The sequence below is a fragment of the Leptonotus elevatus genome, chromosome 1, assembly GCF_054856555.1.
Source record: "Leptonotus elevatus isolate MCC_2025b chromosome 1, RoL_Lele_1.0, whole genome shotgun sequence".
NCBI classification, from domain to species: Eukaryota; Metazoa; Chordata; class Actinopteri; order Syngnathiformes; family Syngnathidae; genus Leptonotus; species Leptonotus elevatus.
Genome location: NC_141239.1, coordinates 3592732 through 3613692, shown reverse-complemented (window position 1 = coordinate 3613692; position 20961 = coordinate 3592732). Strand labels below are relative to the sequence as shown.

At 40.6% G+C, this 20961-nt stretch overlaps 1 protein-coding gene across 2 annotated transcripts in view; it reads left to right on the top strand.

Annotated features, from left to right (window-relative positions):
• Positions 1 to 5989: 5989 nt before the first annotated feature.
• LOC147180415 (nuclear receptor coactivator 2-like) overlaps positions 5990 to 20961 on the top strand; it is a 65128-nt gene continuing 50156 nt past the window's right edge. The window contains exon 1 of one of the 2 annotated variants that reach the window (XM_086079691.1): positions 5990 to 6152. The gene's annotated coding sequence lies outside the window, so the exon portion shown is untranslated. Of the gene's footprint in view, positions 6153 to 13382; positions 13583 to 20961 lie in introns of those variants that run through there. The other variant, XM_086079692.1, reaches the window with a different exon arrangement.

Here is a 20961-nt window from a genome sequence, read left to right as displayed (position 1 = left end):
AGACATCAGCCTCCACCGATTCAGCGACTATCAGAAGAAGAAGCATGAAAACCTCCACCAAAGAGGGGAGCCGTCGACCCCGGCCAGGACAGGGCAAGCACAACCCCTCAGAACCCCCAGGCCGCGGCTGCGCCAGGGCACTACCCCCGGGCCCCGCGGGGGTTACCAGCCGGAGAGCAAATCCAGGAGCCCGGAGCGCCCCCCACCCCACTACACGGCAGGCCCACCAGGCACCCCACCTGCCCACAGCACCCGCTCCTCCCACGCTCCCCACCCACACCCGCCACCCATCACAACCCAGCCCTCGTCGCCCCCGGCCCCCAAATCCCCAGACCCCCCATCCCCCCCACCCCCCTTCACCCCCGCCAGCCCCCAAAACCCCCAAATCCCGGGAATACCCCCGTACCGAGGAATCGTGCCAGAGAGGGGCTTGGAGAGTGGAATAGCGAGGGCACCCGCGCGCCCACCCCACCTCCAGCCGCATGGTGCAGCGGAACACTGGGGACCGAAGGGGAGAAGGGAGCACTGGGTGACGGGTGGCACCCCCGGACCCCAGGCCCGGCGGGGAAAGGCCCCGGTCGTCACGCCAGCGTGCCTCGTGAAAACTAATCCTGTTAGTGAGTTTGCCAGCTCTACCCCTACACCGTTGATGTGACCCCACCCAGTGTATATACAAGCGTGTGTGGTGCATTCAAATAGGGAGCAGGTGAAATGGAGCAGAGGGAATTGATATCCCCCTGCTTCAATCCACCTGCTTCCCAGAAATGTGTTGAGTGTATGTGGTGCATTAAAAATAAATAGGGGGACGTGGAGGCGCACTGGAGGGCGGCAGACCACGACACCAACAGCCGCCCGCCCGGCCCCCGAGGCCTCGTAACCCGGGCCAGGGATGGAGCCCCCGGCCCAGGGGAGGGGAGGAAGGCGGACAGGGGAGGGAGACAAGACGGGGGGAGGAGATGACAAGAAGGGGTTTCTTTATCATATTTTTAACTTGCAGATAGTGTAAAAAAAAAAATCTGTTTTTTCTTTTGTCTTTTTGGAGCAAGTATGTATATAATATAAACATTTTATCTGAGAAAAGGTGGTAAAGAAAAGATGTGTAATTCCTTTCTGCTCCCACACACCTTAAATAAAACGATTGATTGTTAAGTTGAAAGTCGGTGTTATGCCATATGGGAGAAAGCCCGCAGGGCTCCAATTGGGATTTTGTGATTTCTAGTGCCTTCCGCCAGGCGGTCAGGGTGGAGGGAATCATTGGTTATTTAAAATGATTGTGTCGCTTAATCAATGTTGTAATAAAATGTCAATTTGAAAGTCTGAGGTTGTTACAATCCTTCTGTTGTAGTTGCAGCCAGCAGTTGATATCTCTTTTGGGTTGTGCCCATAGAATGATATATTTGTTCTTGTTAACTGGAAAAATAAACAAACTCTGAATATCGACCAATGGTCTAACCTCCTCATAAATCACATTTTAATGGAAAAAATATCTGCCTCAAATAAAAACCAAATATCAAAATTTATAGAAACATGGTCTACGTATATAGAATATTTTAACCTAAACCTGGTTACTTAATTCTGCCTGTTAGCGAGAGCCACCGCATCGCGATAACTTACATTGATGTTTCTGTATTTGGCAATTTGTAACTAATGGTTGTGTTTTTATAGTCAGGAACCCAGTTGCTGCCAATCGAGGATCGAGCAGATTCACCTCCAATGGGCACTAAGGGTTAAATATTCGGATTCACGGCATGCCAGTGGGTTAATTCTATAGGTGCTGTCCCCCCCTGGCTGGGCGTGGGCGGGTCTGCCCCTCTGTTGGCTGCTGGGTGGCGGCTGCGTCTTGGCCGTTCCCTGGGCCTCTTGGGGAGTGCTGCGTTGCGGGGCTCTCCCTGGTGTCCGGGGCGGCGCCGCTCCGGCGCGGTCCGTCGCTCTGGGCCCGGCGACGCGGTTCGGGGCCTGTGGGCCGCCGGGGTGCCCCGTGGTTCCCTCTCCCCTGCCCCTTCCTCCCCCTTGCTGCCTCTCCCCCGCCCGCTTGTCGCTCCTCTTAACTCACTGCACTAGGTTTGCACAATACACTTTTATAGACATATAGGGCACATAACACACTTTGGGGGGTGGGGTAGGGTGGAAACACCGTCTTCGCCCTACAACTCCGTTCCAATTTTAATGCACCACACAACTACAACTGTGTGGGGGGGGGGGCATCGTTTGGGGCAGACCACAGTATAGAGCAGTGCTGCGGTCCCCTGTCCGTGCCGGCCGTCCTCCGGTACCCCCATCTCCCCGTCTGCCCCCGGTGTTCCGTCCCTCCACGCGGCGGGGGGTGGGGTGGGGTGAACTTACGAATACACACACACTCGCACGCACACACGCACATCAACATTCACATACACATACTCACCCATATACAAAAACAAAAAAAAAAAGAGCAATGATGATGACATTACCGAATGAACAATACTGAGCTCTTTAAAAAAAAATATATATATATATATACATTTTTTTTAATTAAAATTAAAGAATGATATATTGTAGCTGGTTAGCTATATAGTTTGGCGCCTCTAGACCTCCTTTGGATTTACTTTTCTGAAGAGTAGATAGACTAATCTTTGCTTTTTTTTTATTCCAGTAGAATTTTGTAACGGCCGAGTCCAACGATTGGAACCAGTTAGACGTAGGTTTGAATGGAATCATTGAGAAAAAAACATTTATTTTGTGTAAAACTTTCATTTCAATATCAGAAGGCGGCCATTTTGACACTTGCTGTCGCGTGAAAATGAAATCACAGTTGCTCAAGTCTCAGGTACCAACCAATCACAGCTCAGCTTCAGAAAACAGGTGAGCTGTGATTGGTTGTTGCCTGAGACTTGAGCAACTGTGATGTCATTTTTAGCAAGTGGCAAAATGGCCGCCCCCTGAGATGGATAAAAACGGCTGGATTTTGCTGCATAACTTATATTCCACAAATGCAATATTATTCAGAATGTCATGTTTAAACTAGTGAGGTCACATATAATATATTATGTCAAGAAATGTTTCTTAGCAATTATTTAGCAGGCGTTAACATAAGTTTATAGTGTATTGTGGACACCTGTATTTTGTTTAACAATGGGCTTTTCACTTCTTGTACATGAAGCAATATCAAAGTGACCTTGACTGATAAGCCTGCTCGGAACAGACTGCTTGCTTTCTTGTCTAGCTGACCTTCCCTTTCTCCTCCCCCCAAAAAACAGGCAGCATAAAGAATCTTCCCATGATTCTTACTGCGGATCGTTTCATACTAGAGATTGACTGATTATCGGCCGGGCCGATTATCGGTGCCGATATTTATCATTTTATCATCCTGAACTAGTTGCCAGCCAATCGCAGGACACACAGAGACAAACAACCAGTCACACACAATCACACCCAGGGACAATTTAGAGTGTTCAATTAACCTGCCACGCTTGTCTTTGGGATATGGGAGGAAACCGGAGTACCCGGAGAAAACCCACGCAGGCACATGGAGAACATGCAAACTCAACCCGGGAAGGCCGAAGCTCCTCTGCACCGGGAGGCGGACGTGCTAACCAGTCAGCCACCGTGCTCGAAATGTTTATGTATATATTTTTAAAATTGCTACATTTCAGTCATGTTAGCATTTTGGAAAACTATTTGCTATAGAAAAGTATTTACTTTTTTGTTAGAATTTTAAAACAAAGCTGTTTATTTGCTTTATTTTAAATTTTAAAAAAGATGTTGAAAATTTGATTTTTTTTTTTTTACAAACGTGCGTAATTTAAAATATATATATATTTTTTTATTTTACTGCAAAATCATATTGGCTCCAAATATCGGTTATCGGCCCTGAAAAAACCCATATCGGTCTATCACTATTTCATACATCTGGCCCAACTAGTGAAAATTCCACATCAATTGTTAGCTGAGCCCTGAGCAACTGGATGTCATCTTCACTCGACAGCAAGTAGCAAAATGGCCGCCCCCTGAGATGGATAAAAACGGCTGGATTTTGCTTCATAACTCATATTCCACAAATGTAATATGAATCAGAATTTCATGTTTAGTAGGGGTGGGAATATTTGACTGTCTCACAATTCGATTCCGATATTTGGGTCTGAGATTCGATTCAGAATCGATTTTCGATTCACAATGATTTGATTGACAATGATTTCTGCTTCAATTTATAGATGTGCAAATAATCATGATCTACTTCAGTCTGACTCGCTAATGCTAATTAACACGCTACACGCTGCACTTTTATCACTCAAGAGAACGGCTATTCGCACAAAATTCTTCAATAATTGTATACAGAAAAGCATCTTAACATTATCACCGGCATATGCTATTCCTACGCTGCAAAAAAAAACAACTTTTATTGGAATAACTTGATCGTGACTTTTTTCTTCTCCTCTCTAATGTGGCTTCAACTTAACAGTGTATCAGAACGCACTGAACCGCACTGCCCCTAGTGGCCAAATCATGTACAACATGATGAACAGCGCTCCCAATAAAGGCACACGCAAACAAGGGAAAGACAAATGAGAATCACTATACACACACCTGATTCTAAAGATCAGGTTCGTTAACTTATGCAGAGATGAGCTGATTATAGGAAACAGGTGTGCTAGAGGACGGAAACATCTAAAGCCTGCAGGACTCGAACCCTCGAGGACCAGGATTGGCCAAGACTGACTCGCATATCTGTATTGTGTTATTGTAGTTTTTGAATCAAATGATTACATTGAGTAAATTGTTTAATGATTTATTGTAAATAATAATGGTGAAAATATTTACTTTATCGAGTTCCATAATTCATGTTTTTCGCAGTAATTTAAGCCCGTTTAAAACCTAAAATCGGTTCATTAAAATGGATCAAGAAAAATGCTACTTCAAGTACTATATTATAGATTCCTTTTATTTATTTTTATTTACGTAAGCAGTGGCTTGATTGATGTGTAATAAGAATATCATTTTTAAAAATTATTAATTCTGATTAACATATATTAAAAATAATAAAGCGATTAACCAATCACTTAGATACATTAAAATAAAATGAATGGATCACATTTTTAATACTACTACTAATAAACTATAATAATAATAATTATATTCTTATTTAGTTCTCACTAAATCAATATAAATACTGTTAACAATTTTACTCAATTATGTAAATACATTTTGTAAAAAATGTGTATGCTCTTTTCCGAATCCTCATAGACGTGTCTACATATTTCAATATGCGATACACATTCAACTTGAACAATTTGTCATTTATAAAATATTTATAATTAAAATATTCCTCAAAAGTCCTGTAAAAATCGCATCCATTTAACCAGTTTGCCCTAAATTGGTGAATTATATTCATTCATTTTTACTTATTTTAATTCATTAAATAATGCCTATGATCTTTTATTTTCTCAAATAAATGAATTCTTAAAACTGCATCTGCTGTCTCGTTCCCTGTTTGAAGAAGTTGCTTATTTTGAATGGTTTTGAAGGCAGCGAGCCAGCCAGGAAGCCTCCACTCTGTCAAAAATCTACCCGGCAACACACACCAACAGGTCAAAGGTCACGCAGCGACACAACATGTTCCCAAAAGGCTGTCGGTGAAATGAATCATTGATCGATTACGAGAACCTTTGGAAAGCTGCTTACATGCCATGCTGACTGGTGACCAGTCCCGGGTGTACCCCACTTCTGTCGCCAAAGTCTTATTTTGCACTACAAATCGTGCATGTTGCTTTTATGGGATAAATTGTCCATAGGTGTGCTTTCTTGTTTGTCATTGCCAAACCTGCCATTGACTGTTTGGCTTGGTACATTAACTAGTGGTCAAGCTTTTCCTGACGTGAGCATTGAATGGAAAGGCACAGTTCTTGCATTGGCCAGTGTGCCTAATTAAATGACCGCTGGGGGTAGTCTCCAGGAGGAGGGTCAGAAAGGGCCGACCGTGGGTGGTGGGGGGGGGGGGGGGGTTGACACTCGGCAGCCGAAGAGATAAACAAGGCACTCACGCAGGCAACCTGCCTTGCGTACTTACTGTCCCGGCCTGTCGTTTTGTACCTTCCCAACATGGCGGAGCCGCACACGTACCGGACGGCGGTGGCTCGTCCATCCCGCACACCGCGAGCCCTCAGCCGCTCCACCGTCAGGTAAGTTTCGGGTCAACCTTCACCTCCTCTCTCGCCGCCTTTAAGTCGCGCGACAATGTTTTCATTCCCTTCGGAAGCCCGTTTCTGCTCTTTGAACGTCTTCTTCCCCGACATTGCCCTACTTTGAGAGGTGCGTTCGATTTGCAGTTGACAGTCGCCCTTACTCTCGTGTACGTGTCCTCCCCATCTTCAAATGCCGAACAAGAAGCGCGAGTCGTGTTACGATTCGGTTTCTTCTCAAGCATGTCGCGGTGCGGTTTGGTTCTGTCAGTTGATCGAAAGGTTCCGAGCGAGTAGCGACGCTGTCGTGTGTGTGTGTGTTTGTGTGCGTGCGCGGCAAAGAGGTGCTTGCTGCTGGGCGACATGTTCGTCAGGAGAATCGGTGGAGGAGGCATCAGGATGGGAGGGCAAAGTGGATCAAAAGCGACTTTATTTCGCCTTGGCAAACGCGTGTGCTGGCCAAGTGACCCTTTTTATCGGGCAAACATCCCCCAAATGGACTTTGTTGTTTAACTTTTAATCGGCTTCCTGATCAACGTCGAGGCGGCTGAAATGACAGGCACCTATTTCTTCTATTTTAATTTGTCTGGTGCAAAAGTACGATTAAGAGCTCGAAACTCGTAAATGAGATCAAACTTTGTTTGTTTTTTAGGTCAAGTGGGTATATTTCGCCGCACGTTGACAGTTTAAAGCCGCTAGTGCGGACTAACTGGATCAATGATTTCCGGTGGAGTCTTTTCAAATTAAAACCAAGTGAACGTTTAAATTTACTTCGCTAAATCGGTTCAATAAAATTAATTAAAATACCTGTCCAATATACTAGTTCAGTCAAAACAAATATACAAACTTGACTTTTTATTGCTTTTATTTTCAATAAAATACCATATTTTACTGTTCCAATATGCACATTTGCATATTGGGTACAAATATATAAGATAGATAGGTGGAATATACCATGCAGAAATAGCTAATTTTGCTCTTATTTACTGCGAAACATGTTGACATTTTTGTAATTGTGTGAAAATTCACATTTTAGTGCCAACTGCATAGACTGTCTCGTTAAACATTTTCTGGCAGGTGGAAAAAAATATGCATTTGTGTGCAAGGTATGTTACAGTACCAACATTGAGGAAAATTTTATTTCAACATTTAGCTTGAAAGCACCCCAAAATCTATTTGGCCATTTAAGGCTGCAGCCTCTGACCTGAAGAGATCGCTTAAAGCACTGGTAGTTATTACACAAAATGGCTAGCAAAGTATAAGAGGTCAACCATGTTGCAAAAAGGCTCCCCCCCCCCCGCTGTTTTAAACAAATTTGTGAATAATGATTTAACTTAGCTATATTCTAATGACAATTGCTGCAAAATAAAAACTTAATTTCCTGATGAAAGAAGAGACTCTAATCTTTCTTTTGGTAGGTTCCATGTTTTTATAGCAATAGAACACAATATTCTGTAAGCCTTGCAAAATCAGTCAAAATCCAGTAAAACAGCCGGGAGCGAAGAGGGTTGCTTCAGTGAAAATGGCTGCCAGTGAATGAGTTAATATGAGTTGGGCGATTACTGTTGTTGTGGATAGAAGTGTTCATTTTTGTCGGTTCTGCTTGAGTTCTGCTGTTTGGTTTCTCTGTGGCCAACGTGACGCTTGGCCTACGCGCGTATCTTATCTCTCACGTTGGACCCGTGTGGTTTTTCCACTATTTTGGGATTACTGTATTTGCTTTTCACAGCAGCACAAACGTGAACTTTGAGAAGACGGCTTGTGACACTTTGTACATTCTTTGAGATGTTGTTGGATTCTTTTCGGGAAGAGTCACGTCAGTTTTGTTCCAAGACAGCCCGTCAGCATTAACGTTTGAAATTGTGATCGCAGAGTTGTAGTTGCTTTTCAAAAAATTCAGATTTTTACTTATTTAATTGTAAATCAATCAATCGATAGCTATATGTTTGTATTGAGTAAAATTAGGGTATTATTCAATTTTATTGCATTTTTGCCTACTGTATTTAGCATCTCGATCATAAATTTTTCTCACAAAATAAAAACATTTAAATACAATTATGACATTATTCTTCAAAGATTACAACAGAGACATTTTTTTTGTAATAGTCCCACATATTTTTTTCTAGCAAAATTAGAACATAAAACCTGGAAGATAGATACAACTAAATTGTAATATTGAGACTTTTTTCAAGTAAAATTTGGACATTATTAAATTTGATTATTTTTGCTGACTGTAATTGGCATATCAAACATACATTTTTCTCACAAAATAAAAACATTTAAATAAAATTATGACATTATTCTTCAAAGATAACAACAGATAACTTTTTTTTGTAATAGTCCCACATTTTTTTCTAGCAAAATTAGAACATAATTCCTGGAAGATAAAAAAAAAGTAATATTGAGACTGGGAGGTCGTGGGTTCAATCCCCCGCCGGGTCATCCCTAAGACTATAAAAAAGGATCTATTTGCTTTCCTGCTTGACACTCAGCATTCACTCTAACCCTCAGGGGATGGGGCAAATGCAGAGAAAGAATTTCCCACTTCGGTCGGTGGGACAATCAGTGGTACTTTAACATTTAACCTTATTCTTATAAGATGACAACTTTTTCTTTTTTTTTAGATTTTTTTTTTTTTAATAATAGGCCCACATTTTTCTGACAAAATTAGGACATAATGCATTGAACGTACTTTTTATTTCCATTAAAAAATATATTGAGAATTTTTACAAATACAATTTTGACATTATTTTTGTAAGATACCAACTTTTTCATTTTTATTTTTCAAAAACAAAATTTTAATTACTGTACAGTTTTTTTGTGTGTGAAATTACTTATTTATTTTTTTAAAAAGCCTGTAGGCTAAAGTAGTCTCACATGTTTCTCATAAAATAGGGACAAATTGTAACATTGAGAATTTTTACAAGTGAAATTTGGAAATTATTAGTGTTATTAAAATAGAAAATAGGTCTATCCGTGCGGCGGGCTCACATAGCTCGTAAATAAAAATGGCGGCGTACATCCAAATAAAGTTTCTATAAAATGTATTAAACTGGAAATTATTTTTGAAAAATGAATCTAATAGTTATGTTAGTATCAACCAAATAAACTAGGAAATGCAATTCCTGGAGAAATTGCGTGTGAAGGCTGTGAGGAATGATATTGCAAAAATGTTGAATTTATGCTAAATGGGAATTTCTGGCATTGGTAGGTGAAAGCTGAAAGTTAGAATGGTTTGAATCTGTGAATAAATGTAGAAAAACAAGTAAACATGGTAATTTTTGCTTTTTTGTGGGTATTTTAATGGTGAAAATGTTGAATTTATAGTATGTGGGAATTTCTTGGATGCTGAAAATCATCCCTAAATTGAAAGGAATGATTTAAATGTTTTGAATGTCACTTTGAAATGATGTGAAATGTTGAATCTGCTATTGGAAATGCATTTGAAAAATGTGGGTACGAAATCGGGAATTGTGGGTAAGGCATGAATCCTGGGAATAAAAAAAAAATGGAAGCACCCATAGTGCGAATATTGGGAATAGTTTGAAATTGGAACGGCGTGAACCGGATGAAAATTGTGAAAGTAGATGAATGCCAAAAAACAGGCAGAAATAAATTGAATACGATTAAAAAGTCTTCCAGCCTTCACACAATTTTTCCATAAAATAACATGAATGCAAATGGAACGCAACAACACTGTTGTAGCTGTTTTGCATATATATTGTTCCCAGAATGCATTGTGATTTTTTTTGTTTGTTAAAATTTTAAGCCTGCAGGCGGCAAGCTCAAAGTGTGCAAAGCCAAGTCTAAATCTCACACGTTACGTAACGAGCGCTAATTTGGTTGGGCCGAGCGGTGACGTGCATGGGGCTGCGGCGGCGCGCTAATGCAAGCTAATAGCATAACAGGCTTTGTGGCCAAGCTAATTGTGGCGTCGCTCCTTCCTCTGGCCGAGATGCATTGGTACCGCCGTGGCGACGTGTGCGCTGACCCACGTTTTATGCTGACGCCGTGTTTTTTAAGCTTCCACTTGGTCATTAGCAACGGATGTTTGGAAGAAAATGTTTGATGAGCTGGAAACGGCAGCAGTCAATTATGTAATTATGGACAAATGGAATTCTTGGAAAGTCTTGATTTGGATTTTACAAAAGAAAAATTGTGCTTGCAAATTGCACACAATCATTGAATCAGTCTTAAAAAACAAAGTTGGGTGACTGTTTTAGCTAAAAAAAAAATAGGGGGCGGGGCAGGGTACCAAGTCCAACCTCGAATAGAGAAAATCACACACACACACACGCCAAGTTAAAAGTGGTATAGCTGCTATAACATTGTAATAACTGTGTTGTTACAAGGTGTATTACTATTATATACAGTAAAGTTGTCCTGCACTATAAAAGTAGTGAAATCTGCATATAATTGTGACCATTATAAATGCACTTTCAATATTTGTTCAAATTGGCAAATTGAATATCCAACATACAAATTCAGTATTGAATATTGTTTATTTGTATTCCTCAAATACGTCCTTGTTCCCATTTTCAAGTTGCTCACTTACCAAGAAGTGCAAGTGTCAACAACGTGTCTGTTTTGTTTTTTCTTATTAGCCAGCAGGAAGTCCACAATTATATAAGCGCGAGCAAGATTGTAAATTCACTCTCTCTTACGAAATCCGAGCAATATCATAAACTGTCATGTGGTTTCCTGATGTGAAAGTGACATTTGGGCTGACTCGGCAAATTGCGAAAGGATGCACGCCGTCGGGCAGCTGAGGACATGCTAACAACAAAATATGTGACGCAAATGTTGTGTACCGTGTCACTGGCATTGGTACTATTGATATCGTATCTGTGACTTTGAATGTGTGTGGCTTTAAAATGCCTGTTTGTGCGGCTAGCATCCATCGCTTAAAGCCTAACCGATGCTATTTGTTAGCCTGCCTGTGACGTTTTGCATTGTTTGTTGGCATTTAGCTAAACGGACCTAAAGCAAAGCTATAACAACCCTTTAACAACCTTTTGGTGGTATCATATAACTGTTATTACACTGTAATAAACATGTTATTACACTTTAGTAAATATATTTATTACATTGTATACTACTATTATGTACATTTTGTTTTTCCATTAGCACGTGCACGCTACACCTGCTCAAAAACAGGGTGTGGAAGAGAATTAGCTAATGTTCGGGAAATGGCTGCTCACGAGACAATTTTTTGGTCTAAAGTTTAGAAAATACTGGGCGGTGTTCATACCGCCTTATTTTGTGCTGGTATACCTCTCTACTCTATACTCTATAGGCTGCTGTTGTTTGGCACAAGGAAAAGAGCTGAAATCGTTGCAGAAATAACTCAAGTAGATTGCAATTACTCCACAATAGGAAGAGAACAATGTGACACATCGAGTTGCGCCTCTACCTTTCACACAAAACAGCAACACAGGACAAAAACTGCTTTGGCGGGCACTGTGAAAGGGGTTGAAATCACCTTGTGCGCTAACTAAACTAGAAACACGTGAGTTCACATAGGAAGATTAAAATGTGGAGCCAGTTGCTCTATTTTTTTTCTGGTACCTTTCATGCAAAACAGCAGCAGAGGGGGAAAAACTGCTTGGGCGGACACTAAGAAAGGGGGCCCAATCACACAAAGTGTTGACTAAACTACATGATGAGTTCTCAAAGAAAGATAACAATGTGGTGCTGTATTTTGTGTCGCTACCTTTCACGCAGATTAACGCCAGAGGAAAAAGGCAGCTTTGGTGGGCACTTTGAAAGGGTTAAAATCACAAAGCTAGAAACAAATGAGTTCACATAGGAAGATAAAAATTTGGAGCCAGTTTTCCTTCATCCCTTGTTTTCTCGTGGTACCTTTCACGCAGAACTGCAACACTGTATAAACTATCTTTGGCAGGCACAGCGGAAGGGGCTTCAAATACACAGTGTTGACTAAACTACAATCAAATGAATTCACATCGGAAAATAACCATGTGGAGTCGGGTATGCTTTGTCCCTCCACTTTGTACCGTTCACGCAGTGCAGTGACACTTTCTTTTTGGGGCTCCGTGAAATTGCACAGTATTGAACGTTAACACAACTTGAAACACCAAATCATGCCGATTGACGGTAAGGCGTCGAGGATGAAGGAGGAAGAGGTTGCGGAAGACAGGAAGTGACTCACCGGGTTGGTCATGTGACTTCCTGCCTGCTCATGCAGCAGGTGGACGCTTGCCGCGCGTTCCACTCGCTTCAGCTGTTCAAATAAAAACACAAGTTTTTGGGGAGGTAAAACTGTCCGTTTGTCAGTGCGTGAAACAAAGACAGTGGGAACAGGCTGAACCTTGGACCGGCACCATACCGGCTTCGAGTCCCGCCGAGTGTGGGAAACGCAGCAGGTTCTGTTTTTGTTAACGTGGGCCCGGGTCCCGCTAACGGGGTAAAACTGAAGGTGAGCTTGTGAAAACTTTTCACACGCACACACCGCCTGCAGGTTCAATGCCGAGGGTGTGACCGACGTTTGGATTCCCCGTGTTAGCATATCACATGCTCCGGTTAGAATACACGCTGGCTGCCAATTTTTAGTCCATGTTCCATGTGAAAGGTACCGTCCCAAAATGCAAATTGAAAATTTCCCTGGTTTCTAGGGCAGGTTTCTGCATGAATTCACCCTCGTATATAAAATTGTCCCGCCTCAGACAATACCCGTATTTTCGCAATTCGTGGGTGAATAGCGATGCCAGACTGTAAAACAGTAGTAAATGATCTTGTAATAACACATTTATTACAGTGTCGAAACGGTTGTTGTAACACACTTGGCTTGATATGATTTTGTGTGTGTCTGTCTGTGTGTGTCTGTGTGGGTGCGTGGGTGTGTGTGAAGTGAGACTACAGAACCATTGAAATAGCATATTACTGTAATAGTAATACACCTTGTAATAACACACTTACGACAATGTAATGTTGATAGCATCCAATTATCTACATGTGCAAAACCGAAACTTCACCTGACTGGTGTTTTTCCAACATAAAACACAATGAGAGAAGCTCTCACTGGCTGAGATCAAGTGAGTGCGTCTAATAGGTGGGCGGGGATTGTGTGTGTGTGTGTGTGTGTGTGTGTGTGTGCGTATGGGAGGAGCATGTGACTGAGCGTGATGGGGGAGGGTTGGGAGAGAGGGAGGGAGGATTTGTAGCATGTAGTTTGTCAGCTGTCATTAGTGGGAAATGACACACACACATACACACACACCCCCGCATACACACGCACACACACACACACACACCCACACACACACACCTACTGAGCGGTAATCTCACACAGGGAAAGCAGTGGACACACTGTCCAGCCAGTGTTGTTGTTGTTGCGTTAGCCACCGACTGGTAAATGGAATGGTGGCCTCAGTTGGGACTGGTCATGGACTGGTTGAGCCCAAGCGCAGGTGAGATTCTGCTCTCGTCTACTCGTTCCAGATCCACGCATGTGTTTGAGTGGTGTAAAAGTCCCATGCAAAAATGTCAAAACTTTGCATTTTTGCGCTTGTTTTTCACTTCAGATGTCATTTTGCGTATGATGTGTTTTTTTTTTAATGAACATGTGCATCTTGAAAGCAAAATTAACAATGACGTATGCTGCTAGTTTGTGCATGATTTGAGCTGGACTCTGAGCTTCCATGATCTGAATGCGTTGTGTGAATTGAGCCCATAGAGCCACTGGCATTTCACATGTGTAGTGTAATAGTAATATACAGTAAATCGTAGAAACACATTTACCACAGTGTAACAACATATCTGTCATATTTGAAATTCAGAAATGTAAGTGTGTGTGTGTGTGTGTGTGTGTGTGTGTGTGTGTGTGTGTGTGTGTGTGTGTGTGCGTGCTTGCGTGCGTGCGTGCGTGTGGGCCCACAGAGCCATTGGCATTTCATGTGTAGTGTAATAGTAATATACAGTATATCGTAATAACACATTTACTACAGTGTAATAACATCGGTCATATTTAAAATTCAAGTGTGTGTGTGTGTGCACGTGTGTGTGAGCCCACAGAGCCACTGGCATTTCACGTGTAGTGTAATAGTAATATACAGTATATCGTAGAAACACATTTACTACAGTGTAATAACATATCTGTCATATTTAAAATTCAGAAATTCAAGTGAGTGTGTGCGTGCGTGCGCGTGTGTGGGCCCACAGAGCCATTGGCATTTCATGTGTAGTGTAATAGTAATATACAGTATATCGTAATAACACTTTCACTACAGTGTAATAACATCTGCCATATTTCAAATTAAAGTGTGTGTGTGTGTGTGCGTGTGTGTAAGCCCACAGAGCCACCATTGGAAAACCACATGGAAATTTGAATAACATGGATGTAGGAAAATAGTACTCTATTGGTAATAACATGGTTATTACAGTGTCATTACAATTACATACTACATTAGTTTCTTTAGATATATAGGGCTTCCAAACAGCCGTAGCTGTCACAAAGCGCTTTACAGAAACACATAACATAATCATAAGCATAACATCCATCCATCCATTTTCTTAACTGCTTAGTCCACATAAAACATGAATAGTAATACAATCACGACAAACCAACATCTTTTTTTCATTCCTACATACGCTTTGATGTTTGAAGCAGTTATAGATGAAAGAGGAGAGAATCAATCTCCGTTCAACAGTTGATCAGAGACGCGATCACAAAATGCATGACGCCGCACGCGTTTGCTACAAGCTAGGTAGGTTGGCACGCTGGCGCGCAAGGAAAAGGGGCATCAGCTGTAAAATGAGGTAGGAGGAGTTTGAGCTTGTGGCGGAGCACTTTTTCTTCAGGTGTTTTTGCTTTCACTTTGTCGAAGACACGCTCAGGAAATGTGTGGAAAGAGAAAGTTGAGCGGTCTGTATTGCTTCGAGACCGTTTCTATGGTGTTCTCACGTGTTAGCTAGTGTTGTGAACCAATGGGAGCTAATTCTGACAATCACATGAGTGGGCGTGGCAAATTAAAAACCGAATCATAATCTTATCCGATGGTGTGACGCTCTAGTTAATATCTATGGTCTCCACAGCTAGCTACCTAGCATGATGTTTGCCGCAAGGATTATTTACCACTATTTTACAACACCAAAGTATGGAAGTGGATTAGGGTCCGTGTCAGGATTCTCACTTTATTCTCAGAATTCTCACTTAAAAGTCTGAGAAAAAGTCAAAATTCGGAGTTTGTAAAATTCTGACTTTAAAGTCAGAAATTGAGAATTGTCAGAATTCTTTAAAATTCTTTAAAATTATAATTGACTTCATTCTTAGAATTTTCTCCTTAAAGTCGGAGAAAAAGTCAAAATTCTGAGTTTATAGAATTCTGACTCCAAAGCCAGAAAGTGAGAATTGTCAGAATTCTTTAAAAATGATTATTCTGACTTCATTCTCAGAATTTTCATTTTAAAGTCAGAGAAAAACTAAAAATTCTGAGTTTATAGAATTCTGACTTTAAAGTCGGGGGAGGGGGCGGGGGGGGGGGGGGGGGTGTTGCCGTACCGGGGGGGGGGGATGCGGCGCGTTTGGACCGTTTCCGGCAATTCGCTCGCTACTTCGTCCATTTTGTTTTCTGAAGCTGATCTGTGATTGGTTGTTACCTGAGTCATGAGCAACTCTGATACCATTTTCACTCGACGGTAAGTGGCAAAATGGCAATTTTATTTATTTATTAGATGAGTATGAGTATATGATTCATCAATGCATTATGGTACATTCCTATGAATTTCATGTACATATGTTGCTGGCAAATGTACGCATGTCAAAGTGCACTTTATACATGACCAGGTTTATACATTTTTCTTTTATTGAAACACATTAACCTATTATTGTATCAATAATGAAATAAGTCAAAACATACAACGAATAAAGGGTCGGACGAGATACGTGTTCAACTTCTTCCTACTCCCTTTTGAACATGTAAACCGGGACTAATGATGACTGTAAAAGTATTTTATTTTATTTTAAATCTTTGTTTTTATTTTCTGCAACTTGTCAGTCAATCAAACTTAAAAGAAGAACTGTTGCATAATTAGAGGGATGCAATCGCAATGCATCTGCTGATTATATTAATTATTAGGTTTTCACATGATTGAATGTTGGGCTTTTTAAAAGGGTTAGGACACCGTATGGCGCTATATATGTCAAATTGTCTCATTTTATGGGGAATACATACAATTTTCCCAGGAAATATGTCATATTAAGTTATGAATCTAACTGGAAGTGTTTTGCCGACATCGGCACGATGAACCATTCGGCGTTTTTGGAAGCAAATCCAGTTGAGTCCTTAGTGTTAGCATTATGCTAGCATAAGGCTATGCTGTTGTTTAAATACACAACATGCAATTGACCCATCGCACCATTGGATTTATTGGCAGAAAATGTTGTGTTTTTTTTTGTTTATGGTCTCTTAATTTTTTTTAAGTGAGACCAAAGTTGTGAATGGCTTTTGTGCCAAATGACTCGTTAGCTTCGCTTACGTGGAGAACAGTTAGCAGCCGCTAAATTCCACAATTTCTCTGCATCGTCTTGAGACGTTTATCACCGCGCTTTCTCAAGGACTTTTACGATTTAGTTGGATCCTACTCAGAGGTGGCAAATCCAGGTCCAGAAAGTAAAAACCCTGCCACAGCTTGGCTTTAGCCCAGAAGGCAAAAATCCATTGACTCAACATTGAGATATGGTCATGGCTTAAAAATGGAATCAATATTGATGCCAGACATTGAAAATAACATTGAAAGCGCTCACTATGATTAACATTGAATTAATGTTGAATTTTCAATCAGTCTCAACATTGATTCAATATTTATTCAGTTCAAATTGAGAGTTAACCGCACGGTTAAAAAGTTAGTGGCTGTCCATAGTGGTGCTAACTTTAACGTCAAATTAACAGCCGGTTAAAGTTAACCGAGTTTTGAACAAGATAAATATGCCATTAAAGTTAACAGGCGGTTAAATCTACTTTATCAGTGATTTAGAAAAGAAAAAGGAAAAAAAAAAGTTTTGAACAACCGGGCCACTAGCGTTAGCTAGAATGCTAGCGCTAGCTAATGCCAATGACACTAATACGGTATGCTACAACATCATGATAATTATTAATAAGTACTAATTCACAAACTTGACATGCTGGAATTGTCGAAAATACAGCATGTTTTTCTTAGGACCTACCAGTTTGTCTTCTTTTGTCACTTAAAAAGCTGCCAACTGTTAGCTGGTTTGAATCTATAAAATGCATTTTAGCAACATAGATTTACCAACTTCAACCAAAAATAACCAATTTCACCAAAATTCAACATTGACTCGCCGTATTTTGCTATCTGGTTAACTCCTTGTGCTAGCTAGCTAGCTAGCTAGCTCACTAGCAGTTAACCAAGCACCCGGAGAGCTAGCTAGGTAGCTTATTAGCTAGCACCTGGGGCTAAAGCCGAACTGTGGCAGGGTCTTTAATTTCTGAAACCTGGATTTGCCACCTCTGGTCCAACTGAAGAAATCTCACATAGGTGAGCTTTTATTGATCTCTCTGCTGTCTGTTTTTGTTTGTTGTTGTGTTTTAATGCTAGAAGAATGTTTTGCAAATGGACTTCGGTAGAGAGTGTTTTGTTTTTTGCTGTTGCCACATGTCCGTCGTTCCATTTTCGAGACACTTTCAAGGGCTTAAAAGCTTCACTGCTGCTTTTTTTTTTTTTTTCCCTTCTCCGGTTGGATGCGCATGCAGAGAGTCGAGTGTCCGCTCGCGCAGTTTACTCTTAGCGTTTACTTGTCAAAAGGGGTTGTTGTGTGTCTTGCGCACCCCTGCGTCTTAGATGGGACGGATGGAAGCTTCCTGTAAAGTTTGCTTTCCCCGTCGGCGTCACGAGTCTTTGTGAGCTTTGACAACAACTCGGCGGAAAACGAGTCGGCCGCCAGGTGGGGGAGCGCGCAACGAAATCCACACGAGAGCAGATTCCGTCACAATGTTTTTTTAATGCGTGACTTGCTGGATCGTTTGAGTGTCAGTTTACATCATCGGAATTTTTGCGTGTCACGTTGGTGCGGGGGAAAGAAGACATTCGGCGTTGGTGCAGATCCTCCCAGTGGGGTTTTTTTGGTATTCATGGGCATGACAATGAAAGTCACAGTTTGTCAGCAGTGTTTCCGATGAATTTCCAAGATATGCGGCTTCAAACCAAAGTGGCAGACTTCCTGTGTCTTTTTAGGCATGGCTTTTTTTTTTGGAGTGACGTTCATGCTTAGCAAATTTCAAGTTGTTAAGTGAAACTGGCTTCGGGGGTGTTGAAATCTAAAAAAAAAAACAAAAAAAAAACGGTGGCGGGTCATCAAAATTCACCAAAAAAGCATGTTCCGCTTATGCAATGCCTTTTTCTTTCTTTTTTTTTTTTTAATTTTGTGTCACCCAGCTGTTAAGCAGACATTTTGGTTGCAATTATAAACAAAATGAGGTGAATCTTTGAAAGACACCTGGAAAATGTAGATTACTCTTAAAACCCTCGTAAGGAAAATGTTCAATTTTTTTGCTTTTCCTAAATATAAAGCATATGAAAAAAATTACTGAGTGAAATGAAATCCAAATTATTATTGTCATTATTATATGTGGGAAACAAATTTTTATAGTACACATAAGTAAAAATGTCCAAATTTTGGCCCGTTGACTCCCATTATAAATCTGAATTTTTCATGTTTCATGTACACCTGATGTTATAGTGCATTTCCCGCGATTACCCAATTTATCCCTTCACTGGGGCATAAATTAAACTTATAATTTTTATATATTTTTTTTATATTCTGTGGGCCTTGCAAAATCAGTCCAAATCCAGTAAAACAGCCGGCAGTGAAGGGGATTGTTTTAGTGAAAATGGCTGCCAGTGAATGAGCTAAACTGCGGTTTGACAAAACGCGATTGCGCAATTTAAATGGCCATTGAAACGTAGAAAAGAGGCGGGACGGGGAGCAGGAACGTCACCGCTGTAACTAAAGGCTGGCGCCACGAGCGCACGTCATTTTGCTCAGTACTCAAAATTGAAACCATAATTGTATGACATTTGGCAAGTTTGTATTTGAGGAACACTTAAGATATGAGCGAACTTATTATTTTTCTTTTTTACTTACTTCAATTTATATTTGAAACTTGTGATGTGTTTTGTGTTTTCTTTATGTTCAATATGTTCAATAAAACCATAAACCAACAAACAAAAGCTACTTAAAACCAATATGGCAGACTTCCAGTATATTTTCGAGCGTGGCTTGTTAAGACTTTTTTTTTTGTGGGTATACTTAAGATAAATGGGCGTACCAAATTTCATGTTGCTAAAGGAAACTGGCTTCGGGGGATGAATTTTCTAAAAACACAGTTGCAGTTGAATTATTTAAGTGTCATGTTCGCCATCATGTTCTGCTTACGCAATGCTGAAAAATATTTTTTCTTTTTTGTCAATTTTGTGTTAACAGCAGCTGTCTTAGCATAAATGAATCTTTGAAGAACACTTGGACAATGTTCTAAATTACATTTACCCGGTAACTGTCCACTTCCAAGCAAAATGGCCAACTTCCTGTCTCTTTTGGGGAATATCTTTTGGAGACTTTTTTTCTGGGTCTACACTTGATAGATATGCCGACCAAATCTCACGTTGCTGAATTAAACCGGCTCTAGGGGCTGAATTGAGCAAAAACTGGTGTATTTTTTTGTCTTTCAGTTGCTCGGCAACCTCATATATCGCCACCTAAAGTAGTCAAATTTACTGATTGCCAGACCAGCTTTTTGTGTACTCCTAAACTTCCTAAATGAAATCCTGAATCGTCTTTCAAAATGGCGCTTGACGCGTTTGTATTTGAAGACCACAAGTCGTGACTAACAATGGCTGCTTAAAACCATGATGGTAGACCTCCAGTGTGTTTTTGGACATGGCTACTTGAGACATTCTTGTGGGTCTGCTTAAGATAAATGGACGTACCAAATTTCATGTTGCCAAGTGAAACAGGCTTTGGGGTTTGACTTCTGGAAAAAAAAAAACACAGTTCTTGTTTAAGTATTGGAGTTTCCTGCTCTTTTGGTGGGTCATCAAACTTCGCCACCATGTTACGCTCACGTGCAGCGGTAAAAATACTTCTTTTCTGCAATTTCACAACATCTTAAGGACAATTTTGTCTTTGAGAAGAAAATGGACTTCCTGTCTCTTTTGGGCTGTAGCTTCGTGAGACTTTTTGGTGGGTCTACTGATTGACGTGTTAAAAAAAAAAATCATGTTGCCAAGTGAAATTGGCTTCAGAAAGAACTGTTGAAGTGTTTACTCGCTTCAATAGTCACTTCAACTCAAAATGGCAGACGTGTCTTTTGGACATGGCTACTTGAGATTTTTTCATGGGTCTACTCATGATAGATAAGCCTACAAAGTAAAAAAAAAATACAACTGGTATTTTGGGGGCTAAAACAGTAACTTAAGTTGGAACAAGTTTGCACAAAATATTTAGTTAAGTTTTGATTTGATTGAAGTTTGTTGCCTTGAAATTTTGAGTTCAGCCAATTTTGTTTGTTCGTTTGTTTTTTGACATTGGACCAAATTTGATGTTCTGATTTAATGCTGTCACTATCGAATATTTTTAGAATCGATCATTCAGTCGATTAACAGACTAATCGGATTCATTTTAAGTTTGCATTAAAATGTATTTAGAAAAGCTAATTTTCCCTGATTACTGTTTATTAACTCGTGATTGGTGTTTATTTTGTACTTCCTATTTGTAAAGTGTTTTAAAAACAGGGGGGTTGATGTTGTACTCTGTTACCGATTCGGTCATTGT